Source organism: Abramis brama, assembly GCF_963993115.1.
Source record: "Abramis brama genome assembly, chromosome: 5".
Classification (NCBI taxonomy): domain Eukaryota; kingdom Metazoa; phylum Chordata; class Actinopteri; order Cypriniformes; family Leuciscidae; genus Abramis; species Abramis brama.
The window spans coordinates 32,977,500-32,999,618 of NC_139967.1; the positions used below are offsets into that span (position 1 = coordinate 32,977,500).

General features: G+C 37.3%; 2 protein-coding genes across 3 annotated transcripts in view; both read left to right on the forward strand.

The window, feature by feature from the left end:
- Positions 1-14,261, forward strand: part of ptar1 (protein prenyltransferase alpha subunit repeat containing 1) — a 36,831-nt gene extending 22,570 nt beyond the window's left edge. Inside the window, exon 8 of the transcript XR_014606338.1 lies at positions 14,123-14,261. The gene's annotated coding sequence lies outside the window, so the exon portion shown is untranslated. The remainder of the gene's footprint in view (positions 1-14,122) is intronic.
- Positions 14,178-22,119, forward strand: part of apba1a (amyloid beta (A4) precursor protein-binding, family A, member 1a) — a 34,848-nt gene continuing 26,906 nt past the window's right edge. For both annotated transcript variants that reach the window (XM_084115400.1, XM_084115401.1), the window contains exon 1: positions 14,178-14,317. The gene's annotated coding sequence lies outside the window, so the exon portion shown is untranslated. The remainder of the gene's footprint in view (positions 14,318-22,119) is intronic.

Here is a 22,119-nt window from a genome sequence, read left to right on the forward strand (position 1 = left end):
TAACCTAAGGAAGGAGCCAGTCTGAGATGTAGAGGCAGGTTATTCCAGCGGTTTGGAGCTGCCACAGCAAATGCCCGATCACCACTCAATTTTAATCTAGTCCTTGGAATGTCTAGGATCATCTGATTTGCTGATCTGAGAGACCTAGAAGGTTTGTGTATATGAAGAAGATGCGCAAGGTATGATGGGGCCAAATTATGCAAGGCTTTGTACACAAATATCAATAATTTATAATCAATTCTGAACTCCACAGGCAACCATTTAAGTGAGGCTAAAATCGGTGTTTCATGCTGCTTTTTGCGAGTCCCTGTTAAAAGTCTAGCAGACGCATTTATAACCAATTGAAGACGATTCAGAAGTGCTTGGCTGACACCTACATATAGCGAGTTACAATAATCTAGTCGTACAGAAATAAAAGCATGAATAATCCTTTCAAAATCACTGGAGGACAAAAACGGTTTAACCTTTGCTATTGATCTTAAATGGAAAAAACAAGATTTCACCACAGAATTAATCTGTTTGTCAAACTTCAAAGAACTATCAAATTGGACGCCAAGGTTTTTCACTACAGATTTACAAAAAGGAGCTAACTTTTAGTGTCAGGGGCCCCGAACCAGATTATTTCAGTTTTACGTTCTTTCAGATGCAGAAAATTTTCGGACATCCAAGATTTAACTTCTTGTAAACATCTCAGTAGTGACTCAAAATAATTTTTGTCCTGTTTCCACAGCGGTAGATACACCTGAGTGTCATCTGCGTAACAATGAAAGGATACTCCATGCTTGTGAAAAATGGAACCTAGAGGTAACATATATAATGAAAACAAAATTGGACCAAGAATGGATCCTTGTGGAACCCCACTAGACAATGGGGCCACTTTTGAATGTTGTTGACCAAAATTAACTGAAAACGACCTTGTTAGAAAGGAATGATTTGAACCAATTGAGTGCCATACCCCGAATTCCCACTGTCTTTTCTAGGCGGGAGACTAGAACATTGTGATCAATGGTATCAAACGCTGCACTAATATCTAACAAAACTAAAACCACTGAGCTACCAGAATCAATCGCAAGCAAGATATCATTTAAAACTTTCAACAAAGCCGTTTCTGTACTATTTTGCCAGTGAGTATGAGATGATTTAAATATTTGGTCAAATAGAGTGGTGCAGGGATGACGTCAGAACCCGGAAGTCTAATTCGTCGCTGGTTCCGAGATTTTCCAATGGGTTTTATTTTTCAATTTATGAGTAAAAAGTCTGTGGTAAACATAACTTGACTATACTTTGACGTTTTGCTCTACAATTAATGTACACACCGCACACACTCACCCCAAGTTATGTTTACCACAGGCTTTATTTTACACATAAAAATAAATAAAAAACCCATAGTAAAATCTCGAAGGAACCAGCGGCTAATTAGACTTCCGGGTTCTGACGTCACTGAACCACTATATAGAAGAGACACTGTAAATTGTAAATGTTTGCATTTGCTAAAAGTATGTGTTTTTTGTTGTTTTTTTACCAAAAACTACAGTATGGACAAAAAGCCATACTCCAAAATGGGATATTTAATTTAAACCGTTTGTACTGTTAAGTTTTATACAGACTTGAAGCTTATGGGATTACAAGGTATATTTTTTTTATTTCCATTGACATTCTTGGATTTTTATACACAAATATATATATATATCTCTATATATATATACATATATATATATATATATATATATATATATATATATATATATATATATATATATATATATACATATATATATATACATTTTATATATATATATATATATATATATATATATATATATATATATATATATATATAATATATAATATATAATATATATATATATATATATATATATATATATATATATATATATATATACATAATAAGTCATTCACATATTTATTTATTAACAATTAGCACATTTTGTGCAGTGAGGTTAAATAAAGGAAATTCTCTTACCTGTTTTTAAACAGAATATTTAATGAGCTGCCTGAGACTCTCCTGGGAGTATCCGGCGCAGGGTTTGGGATTGTATTAATTTTTAAGCCGCGTGTTGAGTTTTGTTTGGTGGCCTCATATGAAATCTTGAAAGTGAAGCAGCTGCACTTTGCAAATACTCTGAGTCCGATGCGGCCTTGGGCCAGTTTTCCTCATGTATTATTTGTCTTGTGTGGTCTTTCAAGTCAGCAAAAGTCTGTCACTACGTTCAGAGAAAATGATTAAACAGCTTTCAGTTTTTATTTAAAAGATTTTGCATCAGTATTCTCAGGGCCAACACAGAGGAACTCTGTTCCAAAGGTAGTGTTCAAATAGTTTAAAAAAAGTGCGGTCTGAATGAGGACGGAATGATGACTGTGGTTATGATGAAGATCATAAGGCGGATCGAATATTTTATCCATTCATTTCCAAAGATTTTTTTGATCAAAGCCGTTTATCATAGTTTTGTTCATTCAAACCCTGTAAGCATTCACACTTATATTACCGGAGGTCATGTCCTTGTGTCAACACAGCGGATGTTTTCACACACCTTTTATTAATATTATCTATAGTCATATTCATACCGCCACTGAATGGAACTTAATGGCGGCTATTCATTTACATGACAGCTTTGAAAGTGATTTACTGATTTATAGGAGCACAGCAGCAACGTTACAACTAATTAAATGCTTTGATGTGATTTAAATGTCAGTGTAAAAGTAGGTTAGCTGAGACTATAAAATGCATGGGAAGGGCAGAGCATTGGGCAGGCTGTCGTGAAGCAAGATGCAACCTTTGCAACTGAAGAAATGTTAAATGTTAAACCAAAAATGTGTTTGCGAGAACCAATGAGGTTTGACGTGAGTTGACGTTTAAGGTTTGTGCCATATTTTATGTAGTCTATACTATAGAGATCAAATGATAATTGGTTTTAGCGATATTTGAGATTTTTTCCTTAATCAAAAAGATTAGTCTTTAGCTAATATAAATACCTAAACCTTTCAAAACTAGTTTAAAAGCAATGATTGCATTTATGCTAATTTGATAGACTCCCTCGTCATTGGAAAACACTCAATTTATTGTTAATGTTGCTTCTGCTCCTGCTGTTGTTATAAAAATAGAAAACATTTTTATTGTAGTGATAGGAAGATGAATTTAATTAAAAAAACAGAGGTAAAACATTAAATAAAAATCTATTCTGCATTTGGATACAATACTCTATATTGGAATCGGTTCTTAAAAAAAAAACTTTATTCTGTGAATGTGTGTGTGTTGACCAATTACTCAATTAGCAAGTAATTAAAAACTTAAATTTCAATCTGTTCATGGTGATTGTCGCATCAGAAAACTAATATAGCTGTCAAGTTGATTAATTTCATGCTATTTGTTCCCTATTTAAAGCTTGAAAGATTTAGACCCCACCCCATAATCCAGGACAGGAGAAACACTTTTTAGACATTTTTCAAAATATATATATTTTTATTTTCCAAGGAAGATACGAAAGTCATACAGGGTTGAGTAAATTTTTGGGTGAACTATCCCTTTTAGAGTAAGGAAGATTCAGTCCTTAGTCTGTTATGGACTGTCGAATGGTAATGGCCTGGATGGAAGTTTTCAGTTTTGCCATCTTGTGATTCCTTTAATTGCAAAAGATAAAAGGTTTCTTTTATCAAGCCAAAACATTATTTACGCTTGTTTTGCACCATCTGGCATTGGTTTGTTTGGTCCCTTTGTTGTTTATCAGGGAGTCATTAACTTATGGAGGCTGTTGTAAAAGAGGTTTGGCCATAATTAGATTGAAATTTACTTGCATAGAATTATAATGAATGTTCTGTATGGCACTGCAGCAAAAATTAATAGAAAGAATTGCATAACTGCTTAATTACGGGTTGGTTTAACAATCTAGACTTGTTTTTTTTGGCTTGGCAAAATTTTAAGAAGTTGTAATTAATTTTTAGGAATCTGCAGGAAGGAAGGACTGGGTCATGTTTCTAGTATGAATACATTTTAATAGACATAATCCTCTGAGCTGCGTTGCTGGAGAAAGCAAATCTGACAGAATATTAATGCAGGGACAACTGACAACAGAGACTTTAACTGACCATGCATAATAGGCTTTTCTAAATGACTCAATTAATAATCATTAATATCACAATCTACTCTATAAACTCAGCAAAGCTGGTGTTGTGATGTTGATTTTGTTGGATTATTTTGTTCTATTGGGGCTAGTAGAAGATTTCTCAGGTCGAGGGTGGAGAGATTTTTGAAATTGATTGTTTCATTTAACACATTTATTTTGGGATCCCGAATAAGACATGTTGTCTAACTCTATTGAATAGGTTGTCATAAGGGGAACTTGCTGATTTAAAGAAGAAGAAAACATTTTCCACAACACATGTGAGATGTATAATCGTTGGTTATTCATCTAGTTCATCTCATTATATAGTTTATATTAGGGGTGCAACAATATTTGTGTCACAATATATTTGCAATACAAAAACGCAATAATGTATGTCGTGGATAGTGACAATCTGTGCTGTGTATAGTTCACCCAAAATGAAAATTTCTGTGTGAGGAAAAAATAAAGATTTTAGTGTCAGTATTACATTAAACTACTAATGTTGAATATAATGTATATTAATGACATGGGGGAATATTTGTGGGTCCTGATAATGTCAAATGTATTATGTTACCAGTAAAAAGTGGCCTATATTTTTTTCAAATATATAGTCAGTGACGGAGTGTAAGCATATTCGTCTAAAATAATTCTGTATTTTCAGCTTCAGAATCATGAATATTTTTATTCTGGTGTCACCATTGTCCTGTGCATTGGGTTACCAGCACCAAGTCCAAGCCTATTCATTTACAGACCCTTTCCAAAAAATTTGAATATGATGGAAATATCACACAGTAATTACACACACATACATTCTTTTGGCAGTGTGGGCAGGTGCAAATCCTGCTGGAAAATGAAGTCAGCATCTCCATAAAGCTTGTCTGCTGAAGGAAGCATGAAGTGCTCTGGAAATGTCCAGGTAGACGGCTGCGTTGAGTGGACAGCACAGTGGACCAACACCAGCCGATGACATAGGCTCCCCAAACCAACACAGACTGTGGAAACTTCACACTGGACTTCAAGCATCTTGGACTGTGTGTCTCTTCATTCTTCCTCCAGACTCTGGGACCTTGGATTCCAAATGAGATGCAAAATTTGCTCTCATCAGAAAAGAGGACTTTGGTCCACTGTGCTTTATTAAATCCAGGGTCAACGCAGCCGTCTACCAGGACATTTTCAGAGCACTTCATGCTTCCTTCATTTTCCAGCAGGATTTGCACCTGCCCACACTGCCAAAAGAACCAAAACCTGGTTCAATGACCATGGCATCACTGTGTAATTACTGTGTGATTTCATGTAATATTCTAATTTTTTGAAATCCTGTTTTCGTGGGTTTTATGAGCTGGAAGCCCAAATTATGTACAAATAAACAACTAAATACTTGAAATCATTTAAGTTGTGGGCCCTGAATCTATAATCTATGGAAGTTTAACGTTCTGAATAGAATTATGGAAATAAATACACTTTTCCATGATATTCTAATATTTTGGAAAGGGTCTGTATACCTATTTACATTAATCAACCGTACATTTTTTGTTAACCTTTCACCATATGTTTTGGAGTATCGCAATAATATCGTGTATCGTGAGTTCGGTATCGTAATGTGTATCGAATCGTGACATAAGGGTATCATTACACCCCAGTTTGATATATTATTGGAATGCATCTTATTGTGGTTTCATTGTATTCATTTTTGTTCACCTTAAAGCTATTCTGAAAATATGATGATATATGTTCCTTTTTGTTTTCATTTACATCTTTGAAGCCAACATGGAAAATCACTGTGAGAAAACAAGCATTTAAGTAATTTACTGAAACAGACTTTGTGAAAACTTGCTCCACTCTTGCACTGTAAAAAAACAGTGCAAAACATATGGTTTTACATTGCTTTAACTCATCAAAATAAGTTAAGCAACTTTTTTTCTAAGTTATACAAGATTCAACTCTTTTTTTTTAAGTCAGTTTAATGTAATTTAAGTTGAAATTACTTAAACTTCCATGCATTCTAAATATTCAATCCTACTCTTGTAGTGCTTATAATAACACCAATATTGTTCTCATGTGCACTGCTAATTTGTTTTTCTATTGCAGTGTTTTGACTCAACTGTTTAATTAGCTTCTGAATTTATTTGAAGTCTTCTGCTTTAATCAGTGTGTCATACTTTGCTAAGAAAGGATGCGAATGATAGATCGCAGCGATGATCAAGCTGTCTGACAGTCATATCACTGCATTATTAGCAGTGCAGCATTCACACTGCAGATTACATATAAAGCTATAAACCCTGTGGGAGGGCAGGTGTCCTGGATTATTCCAGAAGGAAAAAAAATCTCTTTCTCTGCTTCACTTTCTCTGTCTCTTTGTCAGCTCATGGCTGATGTGGAGTGAGCAGTCAGTGGCAAGCGCTGTGTGAATGATCTAGTTGCTGTTCACTTTGATTGTACATTTGGCACATTTTCTGGTTGTCATTCACATCTCATGAGAGAATTACTCTGATGTTTGGCAAACTGATCTCAGTTTAGGCCGGCTGACAGGCACATTGTTGTATATGTTTTGTCCAAGACCTACAAAGCCTTGAGATTAACAGTGTTGGATTGTACGAATTACACAAAAGATGGGGCTTTTCTTTGTTGTGATGCTGCACGGCCTCTCCAAGTTCTCACGATCCACGATTCATTGTCTCAGCGTCGAGCGTGGAGCTACGGCTATGGTGTGTGTATCAGTTTGTGTATAAAGCCTGCTGTGTTAATTCATGAGCACTTGAAGTTCCCTCCACATGAGAGCTGCTCTGCCTGGGATTCAGAGACCATGCTCAGTAGATTTTTGGGGATGTGCGGTGGTTAAACCAGCCTCTGGCAGAGATTAGCCTAGCGTAATGTAAGCTAGATTAATGCCGGGAGCCCTGAGACGATAACCCCTACTGCTTCAAACAAAACAAACAAACATGTTGTGTATAGCTTCATTCCAGGAAAATCCATGAAAAGGAAAAATCTTTTAAAAGACTATAGTTTAAAACACATGTGGCAAATGTACTCTTTGTATTCATGTTATTTTAAGTAAGGAATAATTGACGACGGGCCGTTGAATATAAAAATAATGCACACCCGAGTTGGTAATAATGCGGCCATGACGCGAAGCGGTTCGGGAGCAGTATCTCTACTAATTGCGGCTGTAACTTTATCTACCTCGCTAGTCAAAAAATTATGTAGCTTTTAAGTTGTTAAACTATTTTACTCATACAATCGTCAGAGCAGCGCTGACAAGACTTTTCTATGCGAGTGTGCGTGCGTACTGTGTGTGTGTGCGTTTGAGTGCGAGAGAGAGCGGGAGAAAGAGAGTATGTCCCTGATAGCACAAGTACATCTCGGAGATGTCTATTTGATGTCTGTTTTTACATCTGCAAGATTTTTTTTTTTTAAGTGTTTACTCCTCTGCAATACGTCTCTAGGACGTTTCCTGTTGGATGTCATATAGACATTTAGAAGATGTCTTTAAGATGTTTTAGATTTAGAATGTATGTAAAACTGCCTTTTCTACGACATTTATCAGATGTTTTTACACAGCAGATGCTTTCCAAATTAACAGATCTTTAGCAGACACCTTACAGGCATACCTGTGCTATCTGGGGTGCTCTGCATACGTAATAAAATGTAATTTTGTAGCAAAAAACATGGACATAATTTGTCGTTTTTATCCAATTGTTTACTATATTTATTTGCTTGGTCAGTGTCGTGGGTTTTGGTTCTTTTGCTTTTGTAGTCTGTAAGGACTTTTAAAATACTGAAATCATTAGGCGAAGTGATATGGAACTGTAATGCGGTCAAAACATGCCTGGAACTACTTTAGCCGTGCGTTTCCCTGAAAATAATTGCACACCTTAGAACGTTCGTCAACCAATCCGATTCAAGCATTCAACTGCCCCATAGTATATACTTAAATAAAAATAAAAAACATGAATTTTAATACATAAATTAAAAGCATGCTCATCACAGATGATGTATTGTATATGTTACCGGCAAAGTGTGTAATCCGGCATTCTATAGAATGCCTAGGTAATGTATAGAATTAGGTAATGTATTTTTTGCAAAAAACATCAGGAATTCTATACATTGCCTAGGCATTCTATACAATACCGGGACACTTTGCCGGTAACATATATATGAATTGAATGTTTAATGCATTTTTTAATACATTAATAGGACAACAAAAGCAGCATCATGTAATTGACCTTTGTGTAAACAAGACATGAGACGTTGATTTAATTTTAGCATTGAATTGTCAGTAAATTCTTCTGAAACATGCATGTATTGTGCTACAGGCTGAGTATTTTGATGTCATCTGTTGTTCATTGTTGTGTGTTCACGTGATAGCCCAGACTCCTGCACGTGTTGTCAGGTGATTTGTGCGCGCTGTGCTTTTAGCTTGTGGAAAGGTCATCTCTCTTCACCTGGAGCTCCAGAGGGAGTAATTACAGACCGATGTGACCACCCACGTCTCTCTCTCTCTCTCTCTCTCTCTCTCTCTCTCTCTCTCTCTCTCTCTCTCTCTCTCTCTCTTCAAACACATGCTCAGCTGAGACACATGGGTCCCTGCCCTTGTTTTATCCATTTTTATTCCAACAATTTTTAAATCATGCCAAAAATGTCCCTCACTCTGTTTTGCAGGAGAAATGCTCTGAAACTCTGTAGTATCATTGTTAAATCTTTCAAACCAATCTTTTATATGCAAGAGTGTTTTCGGTGTATTTTGTGAATGCTTAAAAGATGGTTCAGCCAAAAGTGAAAATTCTTTGTCATCATTTACTCATCCTCAAACCTGTATGACTTTCTTTCATCTGTGGAACATAAAAGATGTTATACATTTCTTTAACATCATCTGATGGTAATGTTAGTGGCTAATCGCATGTAATCTCACAAAAGTGGCATAATCAGGTTGATCTGGAGTTCAGCAATGCTACTCTGTCGCTTTAAACCTCAGAAAGCCAACAAGATAATGCCGACTGTATGCAGCCTTAGATTATATAGGTGTCAATTTCTGTCAGCTTGTGTTGTTGGGAAGAGTAGGGATAGAAAAAAAAGAGAAATGGCAAAGGCCTTTCTAGATATTGTTGAATATGGGTTAAAGATAGTGTTTGCTCCTCCTCTCCATTTGGTTCGGTTGAACAAGCAAGAGAAAAGATGTCTGACGGTCTGACTTTCTCACTCTGCCTACTGCAAGACCTATTCATAGATGTTTTCAGTCCGAGACGACGTGCCCACGGATCGCCCACAGTGCATTCACTGACCATCTGATGCATTTTCACTAAGAACTGGAAAGTGCTTTCTTGATCTGCTCTAATCTGATTGGCTGACTTTTCCCACTTCCTGAAATAAGGGCATGCATGGCTTCTTTTTTTTTTTAATCAGTCCGCCTGGAAACAAAGAAACAAGTAAACTAAACATCCATGAGCAGAATGTTCTGAATTTTGTATGTTAAATAGTCCGTGCTTATTACTTATAGATGGGCAGAAATTCTGACCCAGATTGTATACACCCTTTTCACTACTTTGTGTTTTCTGTTCTGTTCTGTTTAAATATTTTTTAAGCTTGTCTATTATTGTGGTATCACTTGTGGTATCAAAATTGACTGTGATTGGTCACTTTACATGTCTAAGTGGGTGGTTTTGTCCAGAACAAGGTATATTTTTAGACCTTTTGCTATATAGTTAAATACATTGTTATGCAAAACAAATTCATAGAGCATACTATGGCTGCAAATAAACATGCACATCACTCAACTAAGAATTTATATATAGCCTATATACAGTAATGCTTTATTAGTAGACTGAATTGATTGTAGAGAATGTAGAGTGTCTCTCTTTACAAAGTGGCTGACCTAAAACCTTCTTGATGATGCTCCTGTAGATTAAATGCTTTCTAGTCAATTAGAATATGGAAATACAGTCTGTTCACAAGTCGGAGAGGTGATAGTGCTCCTAGCGAAAATATCAGCTCTTCTAAATCACAGCTCATTACAAATAGTTGCATTTATACATGAAGACAGTAGCTTTTTATCATGAGCATATATGTGGGATGGAGTCTCCTTTAGTCATACATTAAATTACTTCTGTCTTGTTCAGTAGATAAAATGAGAAGAAAACAATTTCCATCCTGAATGTGTCATTATCTCTAGGATTTATTTTTTTTCGTTCTGGCTGGAAACGAGACTGCCTGGTGGCTGAGTGAAGTGATGGGGCACAATTCCCAAAATCACAGTGCTGGACATGAACAGATAGTGAAAGGGAGCATAAACGCGTCCATCATTCATGCACACACATACGTGCACGCACGCAATCGCACACCCCGGGGTAGAAGAAGTGCTGTTAACTGGTGAATGAAAAAGGCCTGGGAGAGGCTTTCATATAACACAAATTTAACTGCCACTGTCAGCTCAGGACAGATATGATGGAGTTTGTGGCCTAGATACTGGCAGTAGCCTAGAAGGAGGACTATATGCTGGATGAATGTGTGTAATATTCAGCAGCAGAAAGGCTATATATATGCGAGTGTGTATGAAACATGAGAAGGATGCATATGCCCGGATGCATATTTTTACGCCAGTGAACATATCCCAGGGTGGGTTTAATTTTGAAAGTCATTGTCTTTATAGTCAGTTGACTCTAGTCAGAATATATGCCATGTTTTATTGTGTTCACTTAACCAGCATGTTGTCATTTATGAGATGCTTTAATCCAAAGCGCCTTCCAGTGCTCTTGTTACAGGGACAAAACCCCTTAAAGCAGCCTGGGGTGAAGTGGCCTCCTCAAGGCCTCAGTGACTTCCTTGCGAGGCTCAAACAATCACGAGCCATGCCGTTTTACCCCCTACATGACCCCACAGTGAAAATAATAATAGGATTAGCATTTTATAATATGTTAATATTTTAATGATATATTATATTATGTTATATTATATCATATCATATATTATATATCATATAAATCATTTTATATTATATTATATTATATTATATTATATTATATTATATTATATTATATTATATTATATTATATTATATTATATTATATATTGGCATTAATTGAGTATATGTATTGATAGACTTGATTGGAAAAAAATATGAATATCGTAAAACAAAAATTGGTCAACCTTTCAAAGTGACTGCTTTCTTATGTTACTACTGCAATTTCTTTTTTTAAATCTGAAATGAAATGTATACACATATTAAAACTAGTTTTAATACCCTTATTTATCTTTTCGATCATGTGGTGACCATTCTTAAAGTACCATAAGCTAAAGCAAGATTTAGGGTCAGTGAATCTTACACTGTGTCAAACAGCTGTCTGAAGGATTCCTCCTGTATTCTTAATTGCCTTGACAGTTTGGTGTGGCTGTGGGTTTAAATGTAGATCCGTCCCGACCGTTCAGCTTTGCAGTTTTCATGACCGAGATTCGCAGCTGATACTGAATTTAAAATGTTTTTCAGTTTTACTTTGTGACCACCTTATGCATCATTAATTAAGGAGGAGTTGCAGTACAAATTTGCTTTGCTATATTAGGGCTTTGAGTGTTGAGCTAAAGCAAGCATCAATTGCTAATGCTTAGGTTTTTAAAACTCCTAACCCAACAATCCTGCACCGTTTGTGCAACAGGCATGAATAATTGCTCGAATTGTGTTGCTAATCTGAAAGATCAGACTTTCACCAGGCAGATGATAAAATCCAATAGACTGACCCAAGCCAAATATAGGGTCTTGTGGTTGGGCTCTTTTGACAAGGGTTAATAAATAACTGCCTAGCAATCACTCAAAACATGCTAGCAGCACATTAAAAATTACTCGACACCAACCATATAGCCACTCCCTGGCAACCACCCAGAACACCCTAGTATCCTGACAGCAAGCATCACACACCATCTTTTTTCTCTCATCCTGACTGATGCAAAATTGTTTGAGGCCTGGTTTCACAGACAGGGCTTAGATTAAAGGGTTAGTTCACCCAAAAATGAAAATTCTGTCAGTAATTACTCATGTTGTTCCAACCCCGTAAGACTTTCGTTCATCTTCGGAACACAAATTAAGATATTTTTGATGAAATCTGAGAGCTGGCTCACTCCTTCATAGGCTGCTAGGTAATTGCATCTGCCAGTCCAGAAAAGTTAATAAAAACATTGTTAAAATAGTGACTACAGTGGCTCAACCTTAAGTTTATCAAGTGACGAGAATACTTTTAGTGCGCAAAAACCCCCAAAAATAACAACTTTATTCAACTATTCATTTTCTTCCGTGTGGGCCTCTGATGTGAGTTCACAAGAGCGCCACGACACATGCGTGAGAACTGAGATGATGACGCTCACGATCATTTGATGGGAAAGTGTGAAAGGTAAGCCATTCATTTTGCAGCATTGGTAAGGCACTTTACGTTTTCTCGTTGGTTTCTCACGATTCTCGCATGCACACTTTAAACACTACATCGAGACCCATCTGCGTCATCTTCTCAGTTCTCACGCATGCGTCGTGGCGCTCACTCAGAGGCCCACACAGAAGAAAATGAATAGTTAAATAAAGTATTTTTGGGGGTTTTGTGCACTAAAAGTATTTTCGTCACTTGATAAACTTGAGGTTGAGCCACTGTAGTCACCAGGATTATTTTAACGATGTTTTTACTAACTTTTCTGGGCCGGCAGATGCAATAGAAGCCTATGAAGGAGTGAGCCAGCTCTCAGATTTCATCAAAAATATCTTAATTTGTGTTCCGAAGATGAACAAAAGCCTTACGGGGTTGGAACAACATGAGGGTGAGTAATTACTGACAGCATTTTCTTTTTTGGGTGAACTAACCCTTTAAGCCAGGAGTAGGCATTAGTTAAATTAGGACCTTTTAAGTAGTTTTTTATAGATATATATTTGATGTGCCTTAGAAAAAAACATTAATGGTGTGCATCCTGAGACAAAACAGTAGCACTGAAATATTTTAAAGGGGTGGTTGATTATGATTTCCCTTTTCTAACTTTAATTAGTGTGTAATTTTGCTGTTTGAGCATAAACAACATCTGCTAAATTACAACGCTCAAAGTTCAAAGCAAACGGAGATATTTGCTTTTAAAGAAATTGCTTTTTAAGGACTACAACAAACGGCTGGTAGAGACTACACGACATTCCTCCAGGGTTAGTGACATCACCAACCCTAGAATTGACATAAACCCCGCCCCCTGAACATGATTTATAGATTATCATGATAGAATATGCTAATCAATGACTAGAAGATAACTACACATAATCTACATAAATTCATCAACTAACCATTCAGAAATATCCTGTTGCATTCTACATGTTGTCACTTCTTCTTGAGTCTCTCCATCTTTGTCTGAATCCGGTTTGAACATAAAAGGCTAAACGTTTTTTAAAATTTTCAATGCATGTCTGTGTGAGAGCAAGCTGTTGAAGCTCCGCCCTCTGTGCCTTGAGCAGCAGCTCATTTGCATTTAAAGGGACAGACACAAAAACGGTGCATTTTTCCTCACCCTCAAAAGGTGACAATTTTAACATGCTATATAAAAATATCTGTGGGGTATTTTGAGCTAAAACTTCACATACACACTCATTACATCTTGTGAAAAGGGCATTATACCACCCCTTTAAGATATGTCTGTGCAAGTTGCTTTCAGTTAAAACGGCTCAAACATAAATTTTAGTCTGGGACTAGGCTTAAGCCTTGTCTGTGAAACTGGGCATAAAAGTTCTTATGAAAATTAAACTGCATCTGTATTTTATTTTGTCTAGTAAAAATATATGTAAACAAATATTTAATATACATATATTTGAGAAGCTAAATTGTTTAAGGTGAGGCTTTTTTTCAGAGAATATATCTTTAATTAAGTTCATATTTTAACTACAGTGAAATTTTGTGAGGTTTATGCTGAAAATGTGTTACATTTATGACTAAAGCGAAGAAGAAAAAAAAACATAAATATCTGTATTTAACAATTTTACTCTGTTTCTGTATTTGCAGTGAAATGTTTGCCACTGTCTGACTCTGCACCGATCTGGAGCTGAGCCGTTTTTCCCCATCCCCAGCGTCCTGATCCTGAACTCCGACCCTGATTATTAGGATCGACTGCAAGGCCCCTATCTCGTCAACCTTGACGTCCCTCTTTACTCTTGTACTGGCCCTGCTTCACCCATAGAAGATCGATGAGCCTGGGAGGTAAGTGTCTCATTTTGTCATATATTTGACAAAGCTCCAATATCTCAACCTCTCTTTTTTTCTCCCTCAAGATCTCTGCGTTGCTCTTTCTATCACACCCTTTGGACATTCTCGTATCTCACGCAAAATATTCTCAAAAGTGATTGACTAAAATGTATTGTTGAATGTCTTTATACACCGTTTATGGGAATACTTTCTTAAATTCCAACACAGGCATATTCATTTTGTATACATGGTTTAAACCGTAATACATGCAGCTGTTAAAGAGCCAGGCTGTGAATGATTTCAGCACAGACATGCATTTAAACTTTTTCATTGAAATATTTCTTGCAGCCTTAAATTAATCTGCTCTTTCAGATTGCAGCTGGATTTGTCTCTTATCTTCCGGCAATCCTTGTGATATTCATTCTGCTTCAAGCGCAAAAGGTTGGGTAATATTTGTTGTCATTGCAACAGCTGTGCTTTGCGTATTATAAATAATGAAAAGAGGAAGAAGCAGTAGGCATGGACCACGCCATTGTCATAATGGGGTTGTTGTTGTTGTCACTATATAAAACCCTTACATCAGCTCTCATGGGGCAATCCAATAGCTCTTTACTTCAGGCTTTTGTGTCATTGATTCATGGTTTGTTTGTTTGTTTGTTTATTAGGTTTTTTTCCTCAATGTCAAATGTTTCCTGAATTCTCAATGAACATTTTAAGGGGCTTGCTCTTGATTTAACTTTGATGGAGTTCTTCACAGGCTGGATTTTCAAATACTTAAAGTATTTTATAGCTTATTTATTGAATAAAAGGTGGAAATGTTCACCCAAAAATTACAATTCTGTCATCATTTACTCACCTTCATGTTCCAAACCTATATGACTTTTGCTGCTTCAGTGAAATCATTTTAATTCTAAACATATATTATAATATATAAGCTTATGAGATATGGTGGTTTCAGACGTCTTTTTGAATATAGTGCAAAGAGTAATGTGGACTATTTTTTTATGATATTTTTGCATCATTTTTTAAACTTGAAAGCTTCAGTTCCCATTCATTGGAATCGTTTGGAAAAGAGCGACCGGCACATTTTTCTAAATATCTTTGTGTGTGTGTGTGCGTGCGTGTGTGTGCGTGTGCGTGTGCGTGTGTGCGCGTGCGTGTGTGTGTTTCACTGCAAAATTTGGTGATAAATAATGTCAGATTTGTTTTTGTTTGTTTTTTTTGGTATCTAATCTTAAGATGGTAAATATGTGAATAACATTCACTTCTACAAGGCCTGTTTGGTGGAGTCTGAAGTTTGACATTAAATTAGATAACTGGAGTCATCTGAGATTCCACTGCATTAAGTGGACAAGGAGAGACTATGAAGAAGCATTGAAAAGTGAACTATTTTCGGTCACCACTATGTTGGATTAGTATTGTGAAATTCAGCTGCACATGCAAAACTACACTGGTAAGTGTGACGTTTTCATTAGTGGCGTTCTTTCTCACAGATACTGTAATCTTCCTCTTGCATGTCAGTTGATATGATACTATTACATCATCTAAGAGTTTGTTCACCTTTTACATCAGATCGATCTGCCCTTGATATCTTAGGAGTCATGTTCTGTTTGAAATACAATGTGTCCTGAAGAAGGGTGTAGTGGAAGTGATGTGTAGATAATGAACAGAATGGCACCAACACATGAGGACAGCAGTCCAGTCAGAGGAAGATGAATACAGAATCACTTCCAGTCTTGCAATAGTTCCTGTTGAAAGAGAATAACAGTACTGATTTCACGCCCATATGTCCTGAAGGCTATATTTTGCTACAGAGACACATTTTATATTGAAGGCTGGATTAACAAGTCTTTACCATGTAGCTCACCAAAAGTTAAACTAATTAGCAAGGCATGTTCTTGGCATACAGAGACTTTTCTTCACACCTCTTATAAATCACTTCTTCTAGTCACTGATTAAGCCAGTAAATTCAATGATAAGGAATGGTGAGGGTTATTTTATTTCATTTTATTATTTTAAATACTGTTGTTAGTATCCAGGTTAAATTCTGCAGCAGTTCTGCAGGAATCGTCACGGCTGGACTGAATGTCCTTGACCTACTGAGTGAGTGTAACATCGTTCCTCATTATTCTGACAAATATAATTATTTCAGTTGCTACGAGGGTTTTTATTGGCTGATCCAGTTACAGTGAGTCACAGGTCGGACTTGATTTGCCGAAGGCAGATGTGAGTGGGTAGGGGGAGGGTAGACCGTAGATCCATACCATCGATTGGCCATAATAGAGAGGTATGCTAATGTGTCTTCATTTATGTCTTTTCTCAAAGCTTCCCAAGACACCGTTTGAAATGAAGGAGAACCGTGTCATTTTCATAAACCTTCCTTGAGGGAAACCAGGGTGTAATAATACACAACAGTATGCAGTTCAGCTGTAGTTAGGAGAATAAAAAATGGCATCTGTCAGAGCAGATTAATTTATAAATGCTGTTGTTTTTTTGTTTTTTTTTCCAACTTTATACCAAGAAATAAACATTCTAGTAATTAAATATTGACATGGATGTCTCTAAAGCTTGAATTTGTCCTAGATCATCAGATGTGACGTTATGCTGCCTTAGAAGTCAGTCTGAAACCATCGTTTCCTTGCTAGATTTCCTGGTAAATCCGGGTGGAATGAAGTAGGCCTACAGTTGACTACACTGAACAAAAGGTTTAGGATTTACTCAGAAATTGCTTGTAAATTTCATAAATATTTACCAAGAAACATATTCAATTATACATCCAATTTTGAGGTACTGTAGAAAGACTGAAATAGTTTTTTCTTGAACGTTCTTCAATAATCTTTATTTTATTCACTACTTTGAGTTTTTTACAGTATACTGTAATTGTGATTTATAAAATATATCACGGATAATCAAGTGACGTTGTTTTGTATGGCCTCTTGTAGCTGTCGCAGCCATATTACAGTGGATTCTGTTCACAGCATTGTCGATTCAGCTGAGTCTGCTTTCTGTCATAGTGTGACACCATCTGTCAATGTGTCCAGTGGAGTGTGCTTTAATAAGCCTGAATCAGTAAATCAGTGGGTGGAGTTTGACTGGTTCTAATGGTCTTGTTTGACCCTTAATGGAATGTCCCACCCAAACACAGTCCGTCATTGACAGGAGCACTTAGAAGGCTATTGTGCGTCTCTCTCTCTCTCTCTCTCTCTCTCTCTCTCTCTCTCTCTCTCTCTCTCTCTCTCTCTCTCTCTCTCTCTCTCTCTCTCTCTCTCTCTCTCTCTCTCTCTCTCTCTCTCTCTCTCTCTCTCTCTCTCTCTCTCTCTCTCTCTCTCTCTCTCTCTCTCTCTCTCTCTCTCTCTCTCTCTCTCTCTCTCGATCGAACCACCGCCCCTTTACTACGTCTGTCACTGTCCTGGCAGTTAAATCTGGCAGTGCATAATCTTGTTAGAAGAATGATTCGCTCAAACTGGCTATGCGCTCTGTGTGTGCATTTTAGTTTTTTACTGTTTGCGTGTGCGTGCAATCAGGCATTTGGAAGAGACTTCTCGATCAGAAACAACTGACGGAAATAATTGCACTGGTTCATTTTGTGTTGGTGTTGACATGAGCTCATTGTGTGTATGATAATACATCAAGCTGATTCAGAGTCACACTCGTTTTTTGTTCGTTTGAATTACACTGCTAATTCACTTCCAGCTTTGAGGAGCCACACAGAGACTGTTTTGACGGTTGTCATTGAGCTGCTGTTTGAGTCACAGTCTTTGTGTCTATAGAGGAGACTGCTGCAGCTGTGACTCATTGTAAAGTCTTAGATTCACATGCTTCATGACTGTGTCTGAAATGCATAAAATGCTGCCTAGAACCTCCAAATCCAATTTATGATGCCTCCATTGCATAGGTGTATCTATTGCTGCCTATTATATACCACAATTATGTACACATATTTTGGCAGTTGATTGAAAGAATACAAATGGCGTCAGTCAGTGGTTTGTATTTATATAAAAATAAAATTTACATTAAAGTAACTTTATAATTATTTACTGTACTTTTAGAACTATAATATATAGTTATAAAAATTTTTTTTTTTAATCCTTGCTTGTATTATCTTCCAAATAGTGCCATATTAACATACTCTACCTTTCTTTAAAAAAAAACTTATCTTAAAACTGTTTTTTATCCAGTTTTGACCAGGTTTGATAGTAGGATTTGTCTATAAGCTGGTGAGTCATGTCAGTGATCTTGAGGTAATGGTTCATTCCCTGCCCTTTCCGCTGCAGGCACTAATGAATTGTAGTGTTTGTTTGCAGCCAAACAGCAGCGTGTCTTTATTCACAGGCTGCCTGACCCTCACTCCCTGCCAGCTTTACATACAGGAGAGGATCCACTCCACTGTGGGAGTGTATGAGTGAGCGTGTCTGCTGAGTTTGTCTAACCACCCTTAGATAGGTCTGCAACCATAAATCTTTCTTAAAAGATTAACTCATCAGTTTCCACCTCCTCATTTATTACACAGAGATATCATTTGGAGTAAAAACACATTCTGCAGTATTGTTACACAAGCCACTTAAACCATGTTTTCTTCTGTACTTCATCAGTATCTTCGTCTAGTTTTACTAATAGCTAAATATCCTTAAAACAAAAAAAGTAAAGTTAAAAAAAGTTCAATTGTGCATCATAATAACATTTTTATATGGATGTATTGATGGATGGATAAGGGGCTTTCACACCAGGTAGTTATGAACTCGGTTATAGGAACTAGCCACCAGGGCGGTCTTCCAAGAACTAAATGTTCCCCAAGGACCAGGAGGGAGGAGCCAAGGCGAAGCCGACTGGTTGACAGGCTGAGGTGGAGCCAGGGGATCACCACACCAAGGCGGAGCTTGAGGCTGAGAAGCCCAATGCTGACCCGAGCAGTCGAACAGAGCCACTGAAGGAGTATCTGAAGGGAGCCAGCGGAGGCTAGGAACTGGATGAGATTGGCAGAGGTGGAGGGAGTGGGTGGTTGGGTGGGAGCATCAGCAACAAAGGAGGCTTGGGCTGCGTCCGAAATCGCCCCCTATACCCTTAAATAGGGCACTATTTGACGGGACAGCCATTTGTAGTGGTGTCCTAAACCATAGTGGACGTCATTGAGTGCACTCATTCAATCCCACAATGCACCGCAATAACGAGTGTACATCTGATGTACGCTGAACGGCTAGAGAATACTCGTAATGCACTGTGAGAGTCACGCGTTGAATGAATTCCCGCATCTGACCAGAAGATGGCGCCCACAGCTGAATCATTCATACTGGTATAAATTCCCTTTTAATTGATTATTAAATTGTTAAATTACTGTTTATACATGCTAGTTTCCAAGGCAGAGTTCAAGATAAATATTTTCATTACTACTGGAGCTGCCAGTTTGCTACGTTTCAGATGATTATTAAACGGCAAGCACAAACTATGCAAAAGCGGCAGCCCTTCCAGCGCACTCAGCGAATTCACTCACTCGTTTATATATTCGTATATATGTCACTATATTAGTGGAGTAATGTAGGGAATAGTGAATGAGGGTATAGGGGGCTATTTCAAACACAGCATTGGTCCTAAGTGGAACCAGCGGCAATGAAGGAAACTGAAGGTTGGATGGGACCAGTGGAGGAGGGAGGACTTCAGGTGGGACCAGGACATCCATCTAGCCAGACTGGACCACCAGAGGAGGAAGAGGATTGTGGGTGGGGACAAGGGTGAGAACAGTATCTGCCGAATCCCAGTCTACAAGCCACTTTTCATCATCTAGCTTCTCTAATAACCCCACTGGGATGGATATGGCTACAGGCTTGGGCTCCGTAGTGGGCATTGGCTCTGGGGCGAGCATTGGCTATGGGTCCTTGGCTGGCATTGGCTTTGGGTCTGTGGAACCCATCACAGACTCAAAACAGGTGAGGACGTACCCTCTGAGATTCCCCATCTCTGGCAAGCCCACCCACTGGCAGCCTTGCGTGCTGACCGAATAGATGGTCTTCATTAAACTTTTTGCCAACTCACAAAAGTGGATGAAATATTCCCACAGATTAAGTCCTTCCTGGGTAAGATTAATGAAGGCAGCTGCTAGACATTGATCATTTCCATTGGTCTTGTGTTCTGTCACAGCAGGTCAGGCAAAATGAGGAGAAGGGGATCTAATTACAGCACTTTATGTTTAAACAAAAACAAAGACGGTAATCCACTACGAATATGATCACAGGAGATACACATGGCAGTAAAACACAAGACAAATAACTGAACAAACTGAGGGCCTTATATACACAGGATAGCTAATCAACAGAACTAGAGACAGGTGCTTTAACACAATCAGTAACCATGGAAACAAACTAACCAAACCAATACACATTGAAACTAAAATACCTGATAATTTTTCAATAATGTTTATTTAACTGAACAATATTTGAAGGTTACATACTAATGATGTAATGTATTATTTACTTATAATCATTAAGAGCATTAAAAATGAACTAATTTCATTTATTTAATGCATTTCATTTTCAAATAGTTAAATAAAAAATATTAATACAAAATATTCACAATAATATTTGCTATGGTACCGATATTTTAACCATGAAATTTGACTGGTATTGGTACGGACTACTGCACTTTTAGAACTGTGACAACCCTATTTAGAACAACTTTTTTTTTTTTCTTTTTTTTTTTTTTTTTACTATCCTTTCAAAACGAGTAGAAAAAAATTGCCAATGCAAAAAGACAAAAACAGACCACAGTGCATTCTCTGAAAATAGGCTTTAAAGTCTTCATAAAAAGGAAATTGCGATGAGTCTTTTCTTCCCTATTGTGAAATATTTGAGTGAATTATTTTCTTTAACAAGAAAAAATTAGGGTGTAACTTGTTTTTGTCGGAAATTGATTGGATCGTTGTTGTTTGCTAATTGCTGCAATCTCATGTGAGTGACAGGTTGCTGGAGGGTTTATTGTCTCAGCCTTGCACCAGTGAACATGTCATCAGAGAAGAGAAGAGTTGCTTTTGCGAGGGGGAAATTATTTTGATTAAAGATTACAAGGGCACATGAATTAAAATAATAATAATGATGTGCAGATTGTGCATAGATAATAACTTATAATTAACACTGCAAAATTTCATAAAAAGCTTAAATTGTCCATTTTGATTCCATGGTGAATATCTTCTCTTTTCTCTTCTACTCAACTTCTCTTCTTATAAGGATGTTTAGACTGCTACACAAAACAACGACACTAATTAAGAATGCGATTTTTCTGAAATCTTAACACATGGTTCATCTCATCGTGTTTTCTGAGAGCAGCAGTAGACTCCATGCTGATTTGTCCTTGTGGGTAAGCCACTGAGTGAGACCTCCACTGGGAACTGTGTGGGAGAGAGAGCTGTGAACAACCCCTGATTAAACCTGCTCCTTACACATACTGAAGACTCGATGTGTGAGAGCCCTATGTGTGTGTGTGTGAGAAAGAGAGAGAGAGAGAGAAAGTGATGGTTGAAAATGGCATGGTGTTCTTCCGTATCAGCAGTCCTTTTTGTCAGCTGGCCCAGCTTTAGCCAGCTCCTCTACTTTCATCAGTGACCTTCAGCACATTTTTAGGCAGTCTTCTCCTTGTCTCTTTGTAGCTCAGGTGAGCTTTCACAGTCATGCTGGTTTCAGCCCACGCTGCTCGTACGGCTGATATTACCATCTCAGGGTTATTTTCAAATACTAATTTGCATAATATCTTGAAGTTTTGGCAAGAACACGTCTTAGCTCTGTAAAGCTCTGTATGTTTGCTCTTTGATGGAGATATGTGGGCATTTTGCT